This window comes from Cyprinus carpio, chromosome A1, assembly GCF_018340385.1.
Source record: "Cyprinus carpio isolate SPL01 chromosome A1, ASM1834038v1, whole genome shotgun sequence".
NCBI lineage: Eukaryota > Metazoa > Chordata > Actinopteri > Cypriniformes > Cyprinidae > Cyprinus > Cyprinus carpio.
Genome location: NC_056572.1, coordinates 13,032,900 through 13,053,268, shown reverse-complemented (window position 1 = coordinate 13,053,268; position 20,369 = coordinate 13,032,900). Strand labels below are relative to the sequence as shown.

At 33.3% G+C, this 20,369-nt stretch overlaps 1 pseudogene; it reads left to right on the top strand.

Moving 5' to 3' along the window:
- The window catches only part of LOC109065683, a 196,628-nt pseudogene that overhangs the window by 141,642 nt on the left and 34,617 nt on the right, over positions 1–20,369 (top strand).

The window sequence follows — 20,369 nt, the reverse complement described above, 5'->3', positions numbered from 1 at the left end:
GAGGATCATATATTGGCCTAATTTGGCCTGTTGTGCAATGTTGTGTTGTTAAAAACACATTAAATGTGTCTTTGAAAAATAAATCATGGATCTGTGAATGCTTGCGTAATAATTTTTGGCCAGTGATAATCTGCATTTTCTAGAGCAATTTTGTTTTAGTGTGTAGCTGTTGTGTTCCAACAGGAAAATTGATGTTTTCTTGCAGGAAAGGTTTAATCAGCGTGCTTGCGGTTCATGCTGTTGAAACACTCTCTCATTCAAATAGTAATGCTAATGAGAGACATTTAGCAGCAAATGGTCTTTCCAATACCTTCAAACAATGATGAAACTGCTTTGTTTTCAGTTTCTTTTATAACTAAGAACATGTTGTGTTAAAGAGGTTTGTCACAGTTTTTTTTGTGTGCCTGAAGATGTGAGACAATGACACTTTTGATGAAAAAAAAAAAAAAAAAAAATATATATATATATATATATATATATATATATATATATATATATTAACATCAAGAGTGTCATTGTTTGGTGTCCAATTTTAAAATGAAGCAGAAATCCCATTATTGTTATTACTTTTATGTAATATTATATTATTCATGTACTTAATAAAAAGTAATGTTTTAAGTACATCATATGTATCCATACTTTCTCTAAATTTCCTGTATGTACTGTACCAGCTCAAATAGACATAATTTTGACTTGACCTGTTGAATTGTTATTTAGTTCATTGAGAAAAAAAAAAAAAAAAAAAAAAAAACTGTATTACTGACATGAGCTTATTTTGTCTGCAAAAATGCATACTTATTTAAGGACATTCACTCTAAAAAAAATGCTGGGTTGTTTCAAACTAACTGCGTCAAATATGAACTAACTCAGCTGTTGGGTTAAATTAAAGTTTCATATATTTAATGTAAAATGTCCTTAACTAAGCACTTTTGAAGACCAAATAAGCTCTTGTCAAACCAGCAAATTAAAATGAAAAGCTAATTTTAATGCATGTAAAACCCTTATTTCATTACTTTTCATATATACATTCATATCTTCAATTCTATTATCATGGTCAAACACACACCTTGTACATGTTAAACAAAAAAACAAAAACAAAAACAAAAAAAAAACAACACATGAAATATGTTTCTTTTTCTGTTGCTTTGTTCAAGCACAGCATGAGAAGTGTATTAACATCTTTGTGTTTTGTTTTATTTCTAGCAAGTCACTAGTCATAAGCTAGTCTTCCCAATACATTTACATCTTATTAGCCCAAATTGAACTATTGCTCCAGAGAGCTTTAGAGAAAGAGATGCAGCAATCCCATCATTAAAATGTAGCACTTTATCCACAGCTGGCCAAGCATGAATAGCTGTGTGGCGATTACTGTCCATGCTGCTATCAGATTCTCCATTGACTTGTGAGACCAACTGTCCAATTAAGAACGGTGTGAATATTCTGTGGTGAATTTAATTTTCGAGGTCCATCAACTCGCAAGCCCTCAACAAAGTCTTCATTTGATCTCGGAAAATTGGGTCTGATTAGTCAATAACTGCTAAAGTCCAAAGGTCTGGCAAATTCAAGCACCTTAATGGCTTTTCGGATGCTGTTAAATTGCATTAATTCTGTTAATGATCTCAGACTCAGGCACTGAACACTTATTGTTGGTAATATCACATGTTCTAGGTGTATAATATCAGTGTATAATATTGGATTGTCAAATGCATTCATATGATTTGTCTGATTCATCATAAAGTTGCATTTCTGGAATTTTCTGTAAGGGTTACAATGTACTGTATATAAACAAAACAAAACAAAATTTCTCATTTTAATTGAAAGTAACTTAAAAAATGACACAAAATAGATAAAAACTATATAGACATTGCAAAAATACTAAAATGACAAAATACAAAATAAAAAAAAAATAATAATAAAAAAAATTAATACAACTTGTCGGCGCCAATAGCCTCTTGGTTAGTGCATCAACATATAACGCAACTATGCTCACAGTGACCCGAGTTCGAATCCTGGCTCGAGGTCCTTTGCTGATCCCGCTCCCCTCTCTCCACCCCAATACTTTCCTGTCATCTCTCCCCTGTACTCTCAAAATAAAAGGTCCAAAAATCCATAAACATAACTTAAAAAAGTACAACTTTACTAAAAATAAAAATGTAATAAATATAGTAAAAAACAAATGCAAAATATTCCAAAAATATATATAGTAGTGTCTCCATGCTAAAATAAAATATTAGCAGTTATACCTTCTGCTTATCTTTTCACCTTTTATATTGTTGACCTCTTTATGCTTCACAATGAACATGAGACAGATCTTTCAGCTATCTAATTTATATATGTTTATAGATGTTTATTATCAATTCAAGTGGCTATTACCATTAATAAGCATATGATCTGTCGCTGTGGTCTGAGTATGAAGTCACACTGAAACCCATCAGGCTCCAGACATTCAGCCATTAATGTCTATAACAGTTTCAGCAAACAATATTGCAGTTATATGTTCATGGAATTTGCAAAGGAAAAACACAATGCTTTGAATTCAATGTATTTGAATCCTCTGAAAGCATGCATGCTATTTCTGTACTGAAGTCAACAACCGGTCATCATGGGAGAAAAGGAGAGGTTTACTTCCCAGGTTGTAATATATTTACCAACTTAAACTCACTCTGTAGAGACTCACACTGTAATTCTTTATTCCCGCTCCGTTTAGCAGTACCTGTGAGTAAATGCGACTGAGCGTTCACAGTATTTGATGATCCTTTCTGTAATTATTTCATGATGAAGTCTAAATTGTCCTTGGCCGATAAAGACAGCTCCATCATTTTAAGAGACTAATTATTCCTGCCGGGATCCAGCAGCCTCCCACACGCTCCTTTATATGCAGACTGACAATAAACAGCAAATCCCACGTTCAGCACCCCATGTAATCCTCAGAGAATAGACGACTGGAGATGCTGAGATCTTCTGTTGTATTAGACACCTGCTTATGGCCCGTAGACATGCAGCTTTTTCTGATATGAGCGAAATAGAACGAGAAGGTGAATATCAACAAACTTGTCAAGAACACCTCAGGTTTAACCATTTGTTATTGTGCTAAATTTAATATTAAAATATCAGACAACTTGTTTTGTCGTATCTTGCAAAAATGGACCCTAAAATTGTCTTATCATAGATTAATTTACACGGAATGAATGAATGAATGAATGAATATTACTATTAATATTATATTTAACTAAATAAAAAAAATAATGAATAAATAAAAGAAAAAAAAAGTATTTTATTTTTGTATTTTTTAACAAAATTATAATAATATAACTATTATTTTGCATTGTGACATTATTTTCATGAAAACTGATAAATGTTATAATGCGAAGAAAAATCTAATTTAATATGGTACTGCTGAAGAAAAAATATATTAATATTTACCAGTAATATTAAATGCAAGTGAGGTGTTTTATTTCCAAGAATAGGCTGTTTTTTATTTTTTTATTTTTATTTTTTTTTCAATAATACACAAACATTGTCACATAATTAGAGCTGCTGCAGCTCCACATATCTCTTTGAATTGCATCTATTGAACTGGCATAAATGTACTTTTTGTTCAGCCTGACAAATATTTGTTGTTAATAGAACATCCATGTCTGATTTGTTTTGCTTGATCATTTTGCTTCTGGAGTGAATAGGCCTTAATATAGTCATAAAAATACTGTCACAATGCACAAAGGAAATAATAATAATAATAATAATAATAATAATAATAATCTTATTCTCAAAATAAACTTATTTTTCTTTATGCAAAAATCTAATTATTTTTTCCATTTATTTTGGGGGTGAATTATAAGCAGGAAATGCTTTTGTGAGCTACCAATAATGACAGGATGTTTGTTTATTATTATATATATATATATATATATATATATATATATATATATATATATATATATATATATATATATATATATATTTATATATATAAAATGGGAGAGCATTCTGAATTACTGTGGAAGCTGTGGACTTTAACAGAAACAGTAATCATTTAAGTATGAACATTTTAACATTTTAATATCTGAGGCTGGGGTCTGTTTCAAGCTTCTCCGACTTCTTTTCTGCTGTCTTTTAACGCCTTTACACATTCCTTCCAAGGAATGTTTATATATCTGTCAGGGTTGATTTAAACATGCTACGCTAGCATGGATCTGATGGGTGTTTCCACCCAAAACAAGCACACTAGAACAGAATCTCTATGTCAGGATCTGTGCTTCTCATAAAAATGCTTTTACACCTCTGCTTTCATTACAGCAGGTGTCCGATCGCTGGGCTGCTTGTGTTTGCAGTTTCTTAGAAACACTACAGTGAAGCCTTATTTCATTTTCAGCGAATCATACAAAGTACAAACCCTGCATTTAGTCAGAAAGATGTGACATATCAAAAGTCGCTTATCTGCACTGATGTGCCATCAAGAACTCCAACTGTGACATTCTGCAATGGCTTGTTTTCTTAGACACACATTTTAGAAACACTCACAACTACGGTTTTGAGCACTTTGACGTCAAATCTTCTGTGTTTGAATGTGATGAATGGAGCAGCTGTGCTTCTTTGCTTCTGCATTTGGTTAGGAAGCAATTACTTCAATTACACCGTCACAACTTTTCAGCTGATGTTTGGCTCATATTAAGTTTGTTGAATAAAATCCACTACAGTCTGTCCAAATCAACAAATTAAATCATCTAAGGCTCAGTTTGTGAATCTTAAAGTTACTTTGAAGTGGGTCAAATTAACAGTAGATCATTTCTGGGATGCAGTCTGTTGAGGTTCATCTGGCACAGTCCAAATTGTTCTTTTTTTGAGAAGTGCAAGTTCATAATAAAGTGGAAAATGATGACAGTAATTGATATGCTTTGTTGATGTAACATCTGATACAAACAAAAATACTTGATTGGTGTTATGTTGTTTATTATATTTGATACATAAGGCTTTTATGGCTCATATAGTATGGTAAAGTGAGAATATGGAGAAACACCTCAATTTTATTCAGAAGCCTAAACTAAGAAGAAGAAGAAGATCTTTTGGATGCTGATATTAATATGGCCAAAAGTGTAATGCTAAAAGCTTGTAATGTAAATCAATGAGATCTTTAGCCAGCATTGCATAAAATGCATGCAGTTATCAGTTATCACTTTATATTGTCCAATGTCTAAACTATAAATCTCATGACAGAGGGCATGTAGTAGATTGTGTGCAACAGGTTTTGTTTTGTTTGATTATTTAGAGGCCTTAGAAATTCATGCGGCAAATGATACAATAGGAATTATAGGTAAACTAGCTAATCTTTTGGTAATTTTAACCAATTTTGAGGTTTATTGTAATCACTATGTAAAATATATTGTGACTGATAAATCAGATCTATTGAAATAGCTTGTGTGGAATGTGTAAACTGTTCGTTTAAGAATTCAATATTCACTTATTTGTGTAAACAGAACAGCTTGATCTTCCCCAACTTAACACTTTGTACAAATGTTGATGGACCATTGCTCGGCTGTTCAACCGATGTTTCCCAGCAAATGAAAGCCATCAATTCTGAGTCCATGCTGGAGACCCGTCATTTCTGTGCAACAGTTCATGCCGAGAGGTTTGCCCTGTGTACTTAACACTTCCTGTCCGTGAAATCCCTTGATGGAGCCCTAGCCTCCCTCAACCTCCATCTCTTATCCTCATTTTTATCTTTACCCTGAACATTTTATTTTTGCCAGAAGGAAGAAAAAATAATAACCTTGATGGTGGTGGGCATTTTTTTTTTCTTTTCCATCTGAAGAAAAAGAAATCCCTTTGCTTTTGCTGTAGCTTTTAACGATTATAAAATGGTGCAGGACGTTTCAGCTTTGGCAGATTAAATGAATAATATTTACTTGGCCATTAAGGATAAAAAAGTGCAAGAGGCATTACAAGAAGCATTTTGTTTTATCAAAGCAATGTGTATGATTGAAAATAGCATCTTATTTTGTAATTAGAAAAACAATATGCTAAAAAAAATGCATAAAAACAAGAACTCGTTTTTTGTTATTTTCACCCAAATATGGATCAGTTGGCTTGTTTATCAAAGACTAACAGTTGTTTTATTTTCTCTAAGTATATATAAGTTGGGGGTGGGTAAATGTGTGTGTGTGTGTATATATATATATATATATATATATATATCTATATATATATATATTTATATATATATATATATATCTACTATATATATATATATATATATATATATATTCAGATATATATCAGGGCTGTCAAATGATTAATCACGATTAATCACATCCAAAATAAAAGTTTTGTTTACATAATATATGTGTGTATACTGTGTATATTTATTATGTATATATAAATACACACACATGCATGTATATATTTAAGAAGAATATGTTATGTTTATATATTAAATATATTTATATATAATATAAAATATAAGAATATAATATATAAATGTATATACATGTAAATATTTTCTAAATATATAATTTATGTGTGTGTGTATTTATATATACATAATAAATATACCCTGTACACATACATATATTATGTAAACAAAACTTTTATTTTGGATGTGATTAATCGTGGTTAATCATTTGACAGCCCTAATATATATATATATATATATATATATATATATATATATATATTTTTTTTTATTTTATTTTTATTTATTTTTTTCGAAAAGGTCTTATCTGCTCACCAAGATTGCATTTATTTGTAAAAATAAATACATAACAAAATATATAAATATGTTATATGTGTATAAACGATATGCATGTACATAGATAGACAGACAGAACAAACAGTAAACAGCTCTGCGGACATATTTTAACATGCAAAGTATTTATATTCTGTATCTTTATAAATGAAATCTGAACTGCTCTCTCCTGAACGTCTGACCCACGATCCGAGTAACACAAAAACTACCCAAACAATGGGTTCTTTTGTCTGACTCAGAAGCTGGGTAACATTAAAACTATCAAAACTCTGGGTTGTTACATTTGACCAGAAGCTGGGTTAACCAAAAATTACCCAAACACTGAAAAATGAATGAATGAATGAATGAATGAATGAATGAATGAATGAATGAATGAATGACCCAGAAGGCTCAACCAAGAATTTGGGTTTAAAAAAACAACAGATTTGATAGATAGATAGATAGATAGATAGATAGATAGATAGATAGATAGATAGATAGATAGATAGATAGATAGATAGATAGATAGATAGATAGATAGATAGATAGATAGATAGATAGATAGATAGATAGATAGATAGATAGATAGATAGATAGATAGATAGATAATTTTGCTTTGGCAACTGAATAATGTTGAGTATATCTGAAAAATCTTGATATTTCAAAATAATATTTAGTTAGTTCATGATATGTCCACCTTAAGCCATCAAACCCTTAATGTAGAGCTGTATCTTCAGTCTTTATATGCTTGCTGGCTTCTAGAGCAGCACCTGAATGTAATCGCTGCTCTCAGATTGCCACAGCAGCCCCAGACTTCACCGTCTCCAGCGAGACCTCAGCTCTGACCTCCAGTGAGCTCCTGATGGAAATCTAACCAAGCATCACGGGCAATTTGAGTCCTCAGAGTAAACAAACAGAAGTGCTCTTCAAAGGCCGAGGTCCAAACAGAGAGTGGCAGCCACTGCAGGTCCATTCACACACATTGGAAAGACTCGTGATTAAACTCCCTCCTCCCCAGACCACACTTCAAGCCTTAAAGGACACACTCAAAAAGGAAGCACTTTTATTAAGTGTCATATACTTGTAGCTTTGTCATTCTGTCTTTGAATTTGAATCTGTTTGGGGGAGCTAATGCATAAAATTAATTAATACCGATCATAGCGCTCTTATATTTAGCACACTCACTGTCTATAGCTTAAGGGGATATTGGAGGAAAGAAAGAAGAAAGTTGTTAGAGTCTATGGAATTGTGTTTTTTAATTACTGCACAGAGACATGGAGTGAAATTTGAGCCTATGGATTGTAACTGTATGCCACATCTCAGTTTGCATACATTGCATTAAAAGAATTTACTAAAAAACAAGCACTTCTGATGCAGCAAGATGTTTGCATAATTTTATTTTATTTTCAGCATATAGGTAAATTCATTGCCAACAGTATGGAAGCATTATTCACCTCAGAGTAAAGAACAAAACAGGTAATTGTTATATGAAGTTTAAAATAAGTAATATCACATTGTGAGCTATAGTCAAATTTACATAAAATGTTTGCAATTGACTTTTTTTATTTATTTATCATTTTTTTTAGTGGCTTCCATAATAACCCTCAAATTCATTAGTATTTCACTTCTAGGTTAATTTAACGCAGATGAAAACTGCAAAAATCCACAGGAACTATTTACTGTACTGTATATCCAGACATCTTTGTTTTATTATATTCAACATTATTTGTTTTGATGCATTAATTCTAATCTTACTTACGACTTTAGCTTGCTTATGATTTTTATTAATACAGATAATAAGAAAGATATATTTTGTATTACAGAAGAAGGAAAATTTGAGCAAAAAAAAAAAAAAAACTGCTTTTTTAAAATTATGTTTTTTCATGGCATTACAGGTTTGTGCTGATGTGAAAAATTGACCATTTAGATTTGAGTGAATCTTAGTTTACATCCATTTTCACTCTGCATTACAGACATGTGAGAGCATTACACGTCCATCATATTACAGGATTGAGTTTCCCCTGAAGCAGCATTTGTGTTTTCATCTCATTCAACATGGCAGCTAAATGGTTTCTCTCCAGCGAGTCACTGACGTTGGACTGACCTACATTATAGCACAGTATGCCAATAAAACCCTCCAAGTTTAATTGCTTTTGCTATTACTGTGCCATTGCTTTGGGTTTCCATGCCCCGTAGTTGCTCGTTCGCCATGAGCCACCCCACAATGCACCTCTAATTGACAATCAAGTTTTAAATCAGCCTTTTGTGTGCACTTCTCGCCCTCTTTTGTTCATAAGTGAAACACGGTATCCATCACGCCCTGCTTCCAGGGGCATTTATGAGTTCAACCAAAGGGTAAGACCTACCGAAAAGATCAAATACTTTTTCTCTCGCTGCTTTTATCGAAAGCTCATACCGATCAATGCCATCATCCAGTTTGCTGTAATAGGTTCCATGTGAGCACAAATTAATAACACAGAGGTTTAATGACATGACTGTGAGATTGGTGAATCACCTGCCTTCACCATCGATTTGTGCCCTGGTCCGCTCAAGAGTAATTTGGTTGATGAGAGGAAGGATAGTTCACATGCACCTTGCCATCTTTGTCCTTCTAATATCACCTGAAAAAAAAAAATCCGTCCCTACGTTGTCGTCAGAATTAGAGCGTGATAATGAAAACTAGAGCCCTTTTAATAAAACAAAGAGGAAGTGGAGGCTGATAATGAATAATGTACAGTAGGCAAGTAAATTTTGGTCACGACTTTTTCCAAGTGCATTAAATGAACTTTGCAATGTGATATCTGTTCTCACTCAACTGCTTCCATAATTAACAATTCAGCATGAGCTTCTATATATGGCATTCATTAATAAATTATCATACACTGTGGAAAGGAATACTTCAGGCTAGGTTTGATTTTATTTCTTCGCTGCACCCCAGTATATGTAATATTATCATATTGATATGAAGAAGAGCCGTTATGATGGTATGGCAGGGATCAGTAGCATCTGGTCTCCTGAAATGAGGAGCCAATGTCACATCTCGAGGTTTGACATTTTTAGTCCAGTATAAATTAATTTTGCATTTCCATTTAATCTATACACAGCTTCTGGTTAAATTAAACACGCAGCTAATACCATAATATTTCCTACAGTGTGTTTAAATTAACAATAATACAGTATGTTTTAACCTGATGTTTTACTACAATACATATTATATACTACAATACAGTTATCATTATTAGTATTATTATATTATTTATGAATGATTTAATCTTATTAAAATATTTAAGAAATTATTTAATATTAAATAATTCAGTTAAATTAATATTAAATAAAAACCTTTTTCATCATTCATCATAGATCATCTGCAGGTGTTGTGCAGCATTGTTTAGAGCTGGAGGGTCACTAAACCTGGCTCACTCACAGATTTAATGTCAATTTAAGTGCTTTTTATTTATTTGAAAGTGGCGATTTCCGAGTTGATTTGATTTACAGTATTTTATAATCAGTCTGTCATTCTCCACCAGTTTCAGGGCTGCGCAGAAACCTTTGTAGGGGCAGGTGCTCAGAGAATAAAAGGGTCACATGGAGGACGGCTTTAAATTGGGCTGTGCTCAAAATATCAATACAGCAATATACTGTGACATATTCCTTGCAGTTTTGAGAAAGAAACACAAAACAGAAAAGACCATTCAAAGTTTAAAAGTTGCATCTCTTTGCACCTATTAACTCTGGAATTAGAAACTGAATTGTATTATTATTATTATTATTATTATTATTATTATTATTATTATTATTATTATTATTATTATTATTATTATTATTATTATTATTATTATTATTATTATTATTACTGAGTTTACAGGGTATGGTGGTTTTACTGTTGTAAATACTACTGTTGCTGTTGTAGAAAAAATCTGTCATATTTAAAATTGAATTTTATTCTAATCCTGTTCTGAATTTATTCACTTTTTGAATGATAATGATAATAAAAACAGGATTGATAAGTATAATCCGGAAGATGAGAAAATCAGTATAAGCCTGTTTGTGATTGTGTTGTGATAATTATTTTTAAGGCAGTCTACATTTTATTTTATTTATTTTTTTTAATAAAAAACAGTGAGTTGAACATTATGTTTGATCAGTTTAGCCTTCTTAAACCAACACAACTTGCCTAAAATAAACAAACATAAAACACTTTTCACAGCATTAATTTAAACATTTAACTTAGATACAGTAAATTAGTGCTGTTAGGCGCATATCCAATCATTTGTGCAGATAGGAAAAATAAAGTGCGCTTTGCAGGACATGGAGGCACCAGTGCGATCACTTGCATTTTTTATTAATAACAGTGGAAACTTAAAAATATGCCATAATTTTTGCTCATAAAGGTAAGATTATACATCATTGGGAACAGCAAAGGGTCTACTTGTATTTGTGTGCACTCAATATCAAAATCAACAAAACCTTGTGCTTTTGTAAAATAAGGAAAACAAACAGGATGTGCTTTCTTTCATCTTGGTCTTGAGCTGGAGCGCTTTGCCGACCTGATAAATGTATCTACAGAATGCTTCAAATTACTATTTTAAAATGAAATAATTCAAATCGAAAAAAAAAATTATGTAATCTGTAAAGATGTATTTCTCTCTAAAGGCTTGAAATATCCCCTCCAGTGCTGGCCCTAGCGTTTTTGGGGCCCTAAGCTGATTTTCAAAAGGGGCCCCCATACCTACAGTTTCACCTAACCACCCGCATCCTATCCCAATGTACATATCCTACCTAATTGTAAAGTTTTACCAATTTGTTTTACTCAGTATATTTATCTTTCAAGATATGGATAGGAAATATATATTTGGGTAGTTGACAAATATGCATTAAAAATACTTTTTTGTAAAACACTATTCTGGCCCTTCAACTAATTAAAGTTGTCTGTGGAGTTTAAAAACAGGATATGGTGTCACACAGGAGGACAAAGTTTTCAGTGACATTATGTATCAAGTTCATATTGGCATCTCCATCATCAATTTAAAAAAAAAAAAAAAAAAAAAAAATTAAATCGCAAATTTTAAACTCTTTGGGGGAAGTCGTGGCCTAACGGTCAGAGTGTTGGACTTGCAATCCAAGGGTTGCAAGTTCGAGTCTCGGGCCGGCAGGAATTGTAGGTGGGGGGAGTGTATGTGCAGCGCTCTCTCCACCTTCAATACCACGACTGAGGTGTCCTTGAGCAAGGCACCGAACCCCCAACTGCTCCCCGGACGCCACAGCATAAATGGCTGCCCACTGCTCCGGGTGTTTGTTCACGGTGTGTATGTGTGTTCACTGCTGTGTGTGTGCGCACTTTGGATGTGTTAAATGCAGAGCACAAATTCTGAGTGTGGGTCACAATACTTGGCTGTATGTCACGTCACTTTCACTTTCATCATCTCGTCTTACTCCCGTGATTGCTGTCTGAACTCCTGACACGGGGCCCCTTGGTGGCCACGGGGCCCTATGCAGCCGCTTATATCACTTATTAGGTAGGGCTGGAACTGATCCCCTCACTATTTTTTACTTTTTTTTTTTTTTTTTTTGCTTTTTATTTATTTTTTGTTTGTATTTTGGGCTGCTGTGCCAAAATTGTGTTTGCATTCAGTAGCCTATATGGCAGCATATTTGTGCCACGTTGAAAAATAACTTAATAAATAAGATCAATGTCAAAATATTTTAAGAATAAAGTAAAAATTACGATAATAAAATCATGTTATATTGCGTGAAATTTATGTGAAAATTCCACCTGCTCCTCCAAAAAAAAAAAAAAAAAGTCTGTGGCTTCCGTCATTCTTTTGAATTTTTTTATAAACTATGATTGATCGATTCATGAGATACTCGTTTGTATTAAATTGTTCTGATTTTTTTCAACATGCTTTCAAATATTCCTGTTTATTTCGTGCTGCAAATATTAAAGAGGAAAATATCATTGATTCATATGCAGCTAGAACTGAAGCGAATTATCTCACTATAAATTAAAGAGAGTAAAAGATGTTTATTGTTTATATTTTATAATAAAATTGACAGAATGCTGAGATTTGTAGTAACAAAGCACAAAGCTCCAATTATTAAGTCGCTTGTGTGCTACAAATAATGAATGGACTTGAAAACTTTAAACATCCTTTCCAAGCATTAGCCTATACCGTAAATAAAACAGCTTGTGAATAGTCATGATTCACATAACGTTATTTACTTCAGAAAAATCAACAATAGGACCTAAGTTAAGTTAACCATGTTGGAGCAATTTTTTTGAATATGGGACTGGGGCTGACTCACTACACCACGATATCCTGGTAGTTCGCTAAATTTCTAACTAGGTGTTTGTTCCAAATGGGATATATCACCCATTGTTTGATCCTTCATCCCTTCGAAGCCCTCACTCTGGATGGTAAACCCTTTGTAGTGACTAGAGCATAGGGATGAGCCCTTCTGAATTGAAGGCAGGTAGGTAGGTAAAAGTACAGTAATCGGCCAATCACAGGGATGTGGACACACTGCCTCCTCTCATGTGTCATTTTCCTATACTTCAAGACCTCTGTAATGTCAAGGACAGTACTATCAAGGTTGAACATATTTTGAAGCATTTTCTGCATTATGCAAATTCATCAGGAATCAGGTGGTTTGGTGTATTATTGTGCTATCATCCATGAAGTTATGTGCTACTTCTCAAATATGATGTCCGAGTAAACAATTTTCTGGTGTGCACCTGGTTTCACCGCAGGCTTTCCAGACAGATCCTGCTATTACAGAAGTATTCAGTACCTCTCTGATACTTTTAGGCTTTTAGTGGTCTTTTACTATAATTGTTCCTAAACGAAATAAATGCATGAAAACTTGTGAAATTGGATCCAGGATTGTCACATACCGAAGTGAATTGCTTTTTAGTTACTTCTGGGGAAAATTAGAACTGTAGTGCAAAATCGGCCGTTCCAGATACAGAATGCATCCTCAGAGGTCTTTTATTATAATTTGTTTGTGTTATTTTCACCTCGGTTCACCTCAGCTTCACTGTTCAAGCAATTCTGTGCAAAGCCACTATTTCTAAAGTTTGTTTCCTAGCTACGGTTAATTTGTATGTTTCAGTGTTTTTTCTGCTTAAATAGTTTCACACAGGACATTGAGATTGACACATAAATGACATCCAGTTATGACTCAACACTCAGACTTCATAAGCCAGCAAAAGATTGTTCGCAAATTTCCCAAGCCGGCATAACCTTCAAAAGTGGCTTGATGAAATTTGCAAGTGTTATGTTTCCTCCATTGCAACTTTTTTGATGTTTTTATTGTCTTGAGTGATGGAGGATTGCGCTGTCATCAGCAAAGATTAGTCTATTAGTTTTTTTTTAATAACACATCTTCATGTGCTTTTATTTATATATATTTTTTTTATTTTTCAGGGTGGATTTAATAAGAAAATATTGGACTTGACCATTACAAATAAGTACTGTGATGATAATGGTAATAAAGTGTGCCAAAGTGCTTCAAATAATACCATTGTGTTATCAAGTGCCATGCCACTTACATTTTTACCATGGTATTGTGGATACAGCAGTACCAATACAGTACTTTGGATACAACTGAATTTGGGTATTGTAGTGCTACCATGGTATTTTGGACAAGGTTAACTCATGGTATTAAAGTACCATGGAGTGTCATGAATATATTATGGTACATGAGTTTCAGTGTTGTGTTATATTACCAAGTACCTCAAACACTCACACACACACACACACACACACACACACACACACACACACACACACACACACACACACATTCGGAAAAACACTCACTTCGCCTGACAGAAAACACACAAAGACACACAAAAAGGCAAAATTTCAACCAATCTTCAGCAGCTGAGACAAATCAATTGTTTAATTACCGCACACGAGAAGCTTCTTTGGCATCTTCCCATTTTCCAGAGTGATTTTGAAGGAAATGTACACATTACTGCCTTGCCAGTGTTACTTATTCTAACAAACTGTCTTTCGCAGCCAGAAATGCATAATGACTCTCCATTTGTTTAGCTGCGAGGGATGTTATAGAGAAATGATGTCTCAAGATTTCAAAATATGAGCATGAGGGAAAAACCTCAAGGGTAAAATCAATTCGCTGACACTAATTGAATCAATGCATTACATGTTTTTATGCCCGTGTGACAGTCATATATACAATTCAGAGGGGTTGATAAGGAAAACAGGAAGTTTAATGTGTATTGAGCCATGGCTCTTTCTGAGGGTCTTTTGAGTCTTGTATTTATTGTGAGTTCATCTGTTGGACACTTCATCCAGTTTACTAGTATGCTTGTGCATTATTACATTAGTTTTGGATAATAAAAGTTAATTGTCATCTGTAGAGCTCAGATATTGAGAATAAAGTTTTTCTTTTTTTTTATTCACAAAATCAAATTTGCTTGATTGCATAACAGACATTGTTATTTAAAATCAATGTGAAATTAAAATGGACTTTATTTGCTGTCTTAGATGGTGGACAATCAGTGCATGTTATTCCAAAGAAAAAGTGTTAGACTTAGAATTGCTTTGATAAAATTGCTTGTTTTTTGTTTTGTTTTGTTTTTTTTTGCTTTTTTTTCTGAACAAATAAAGCATTCTCAAGTAAATGATAACACGAGATCAAAGTCAACATGACCTTAAAATTAATTTAATTTACTTTCTTTGATTATTGTGGATAATCAGTGCATGTTATTTCAAAGGTACAGTTTTATATTTATATATATATATATAATATATATATATATATATATATATATATATATATAATATATATATATATATATATATATATATATATTTATGCATATTGTGTTAGACTGCAAAAACATGAAATCATACTTTTCTGTGGATGTAGATGGGTGAGAGGGTCACGTATCAATGTGTGTGTGTGTTGTGGGTCTCAGATCCTGTATGTGAATGTGCTTCTGTTCTCTTGTTGTGACAGATGCCATGCTGCTGGTGGCTGACAGACTGGAGGGGCCCTTCAACATCGAGTCCGTCATGGAGCCGATAGATGTAAAGATCTCAGAGGCCATTATGACCATGCAGGACAACAGCATGCAAGTTTCATCCAAGGTGCATCTGCTCACACACACACACACACACACACACACACACACACACACACACACACACACACACACACACACACACACACACACACACACTCACACTCACACACACATTGATTCAGGAACATGATCACATACACACAGATATCAAGATTGAAGCTTCTCAAGCTGATGCAATTCCATGTGTTTTTCCATACCAGAAGGAAATCAAAATCCTTTATTATATTTACTGTAGTCCTTTAAATCAAATTAGTGAGAATAATGAACATGACTTTGACATTATTATCTGCAGTCTCTTCTTAGAAATGGAAATTTTTTATGGATTTTAGAAATGTGAACTTTATATTCTTTTACACACACACACACACACACACACACACACACACACACACACACACACACACACACACACATATATATATATATGGTATAACATATAGTTTTACAGTTTGCAGGAGTAGAAAACATTTGGTCCTAATGTTGATGATATATGCATGTTGCTCATAAAATGTTGTAAAGCCATACCGCAGGTACCAAAGATTTCAGGATGACCTTTGATATTCAGGGAAATAAGCTGTGTCTCCCTGATGGACTTCCACACAGAGGCCAAGACACAAAATAAAACATGGCCGCAGATTCCAATGAAAGTAATATAAAAATAATAAAAGCATGAAAGAATACACCCGTTTTGGTGCCGTTTGAATGCTGCTCTCCACTTTTACATTAAAAGCTTCTGGAATGCAGGACCTGATTGAAAATGCACAGAAACCATGAAAATCAGTGTGTACATGTCAGCCTTAGACTTTGACTGGTAATCATAGTGACAAATTGTCCAACATCAGAGCGCAGACAACATCCTGCCCTAAGAGCCAGGTGTAGCATAAAAATGTTCCATCACTGTCACATAGAGCTGTAGTAAAGTCCAGCTTTGTCGATTCCAAGACAAGTACAACACCAGGACTAGTCAAGACCGAGTCCAAAGAGGTTTGAGTCCAAGTCAAGTCCAAGTCCAAAAGTTTTGAGTCCAAGTCAAGACCGAGTCCAAATTAGTGAAAAAAAAGGATCCTCTTCAAGGCCACATACTTAACTACTGATAATGTATGTGATGCGAGAGACAGCATATCTCCTATTCTAAGAAAATAATTTTACATTATTATTTGTAATGATCAAAAAGCATGTGCAAAGTAACAACTCTGTAGGACAGGGGTCTCCAAACTAGATTCTGGAGGGCCAGTGCCCTGCACAGTTTAGCTCCACCTGGCCTTAACAAACCTATCTGGAAGTTTCTAGTGTGTCTAGTAAGAGCTTGATTAGCTGGTTCAAGTGTGTTTAATTAGGGTTGGAGCTAAACTCTAAAGGACACCGGCCCTCTAGGACCAAGTTTGGAGCTTTAGGGTAAAAATATTTTGAATGTACTTTATTTACATTTTATTTACTTATAATGCTGCTGTTTGCTGACATTATGTCTGTGGTCAAAAATGAAAATGACTGATACACACGCAAAGCTCAGATATGACGCATGTGCGCGGTTAAGGCTAGAAGGGATACGTTTGGCTCTACTCGGCATGCGCACATAAATACAGCGTAATTTTTGTCATACTGTACAACATTAATTAGTATTTCATTATTGTAAAGGGTAAGTTTAAGGCTGGGGTAGGTGTAGACGTTAATAAAACACAATTTAACAGGTGGAATATTAAATTAGAAACATCTAAACTTTTTAGAACGCAGCAAGTGCACTGCTGGTCATGTGACAAGAATCAACAAATCAGCTACATCCTTTCCCGTAACAAAATTGAAAGCTAAGCCCAGATGGAGAAACAGTCCGAGACCGGGCTCGAACACTACAGCCTACTGTCTACTCACCCACGATTCACTGCAGCTATGAGATGTCAGCATGTAAATTCAAAACATGCATTATTTCTCTCGTGCCATGCATTTTTTTTAACATATTTGCCTTAGATCTGACCTGTTGAAAATCTTAATTGTCAGTATCCTTGAAATTATGTTGTTTTTTTTTTTGTTGTTTTTTTTTTTATGTTGTTGTTTATCAAGTGTTAACATGAATTTAGGCACTTAAATAAATCAAAATGGTATTTTGCCTAAATGTAGATGTACTGTAGTATGAATTTGACTGTACCCGACACCATTGGTTGAAAAGAAAACTTTAAATAAAATAAAATAAAATTAGAAAAAAAAAATCTAAAAAGAAAATGAGTTGAATTGAACTGAGCCGAATAATGACACCATTGTCTTCTGTAGAGCGTTTTATCAAATTAATTTCATAATAGATTAACTTTGCAATATTGACACTGTTATTGAACTGACTTAAGTAATTTTATAATTAATGTGTTTGCATAAATGGGTGTTATTTTCTTGTTTTTTGTTTGAAACATTATTAAAAATGTATTGGTCATGTATATTTATTTATTTATTTATTCATTCATTCATTAGTTTGTTCATTTGTTTATTTATTTATTTATAATTGTATTTATTTATTTATTTATTTACTGTTTCTTGAGTTTCTTTTATTGTATAATTTCTGTGTAGAAACTAAAATAAAAACAAGCAAACAAACAAAAAACAATAATATTTATGAACTGAAATAAGTGTTCACTGAAATAAAATATCTAACATAAAAATGAAACAGAAAATATAAAAAAATAAAATCTAATTCAAATATAATAATATGATAGTTTGCCAACACATTTTCTGTGCTTTTTTATATTTATTTTATTTTATTTTATTTTATTTTATTTTATTTTATTATCCTCAGCCACTGGTTGTGACATCTTTCAAAATTTAACCATGCACAAAGCTAGTTAAAATTGTAGGTATTCACATACTCGGATAGTCAAGTATGATGCTTTAGGGATCCTGTCAAATCAGGATATAGTGTTTAAAATGTAGCTCAAACTGTAAACACTGAACAAATTAATGTAAACATTTATGCATTCACTATATCCAATCGACTTGCATTGCATTCAACATTTACACAATGCTTAAACTGCCTGCTACATTAAAGAATTCAATGCAAAATATCTCCTTGTCATTGCACTTCATTCTTCTTAATTTTTTTTTAATAGCTGTTTTTGTACCCGAACTGCACTGACTGATGCATTCCCACTTTGGTAATTATAGGTGTTTCAGGGATGTGGTCATCCCAAACCAACTGGAATTGGCCGATCTGCCCGCGGGATCTCAGATGTGTTCAACAATCGCTTCAGACCCTACAGCCCAGAAGAGAGGCCGACCACAGCAGCTGGCACCAGCTTGGACAGACTGGTGAGTGGGCGGCAGGGAGGGCAGTCCAGGGCAGCGTGGGAAGGCGTGAGCGGGCGATGATGACCTTTAGAGGTCAGCCCCGGGAGAATGCAGCGGCCACTGGGAAACCCTTTAGTGGTGGCACTAGATAAACAATGAGAAAAATGACATTTTTAAGGGTTAAATTAAGTAGAAATAGATCTAAAGACAGGCTTAATAAGGTTGGGTAAAGGTTTTCTTTGTTATTATTAATATTTTATTGTTTATTTTGGGGTTTTTTTAGGCTTATAATGAAGTAGTGTGGGTGTATTAAGTTACTCTAATGGAATAGAGCATTCAGACTCATAATACATAACAAGAAAACAGGAAAATTTAAAATTGAATTAAAATAGAACAAGATTGCCTTCTTGTCTTGGTTATGCGAACATTTAGGGAATATTCCATTTGATCATTTACTCGAGTTACTCATAATACCTAAGAATAGACGAAAATATGACTTTGACCTAAAAGTAGAACAAGATGCTTTTTAAATGTTGCAAAACATTTTTTTTCTTGGTTATATGAACGTTGAGGAAATGTTCTATTTTCTCATTTTGCAAATGTTATGAGAACTTTACTGTTTTATGAACATTCTGAAATAAGTAATAGTTACAAAAACAAACAAACAAACAAATAGTAGATGGACGTACAACTAAAAAATTAAAAACATTTTTTAATGTATTTATTTATTTATTTATTTATTTATTTTTAGTTAGTAGTAGTAGTAGTAGTTTAAGTGTATTACCTGTAAGTAGTACACTAAGGCCCGGTTTCACAGGGTCGCCATGATTTTGCCAAGTAAGACATGTTCCTGGATCAACATCTTTTGATGATCCTGGATCAACATAACTGTCCAAAAATATAGACTTAACCCAATCCCTACCCCTAAACCTACCTATAATTTATTCCTAAAATCAGTGGCAAAAGATAGCTGATTAACAAGGGTGTAAAAGCACCTAACCTTGATTGTAAGCCTAAAACAGATATTTCCTGAAAAGTTATATCTTAATTCTGATTGGTTGATTGGAATGTTGTTCCAGGATCAACAAGGATGTTGATCCAGGAACATGTTTTACTTGGTGAAATCACACTCACTGGTTTCACAGACAGGGCTTAGCCTAAACCAGGATTAAGCCATAGTCCAATTAGGACATTTAAGTAATTTTTAGAAATGTGCCTTAGAAAAAAAGTTGAAACAGCTCAAACTTACATTTTAGTCTAGGACTAGGCTTA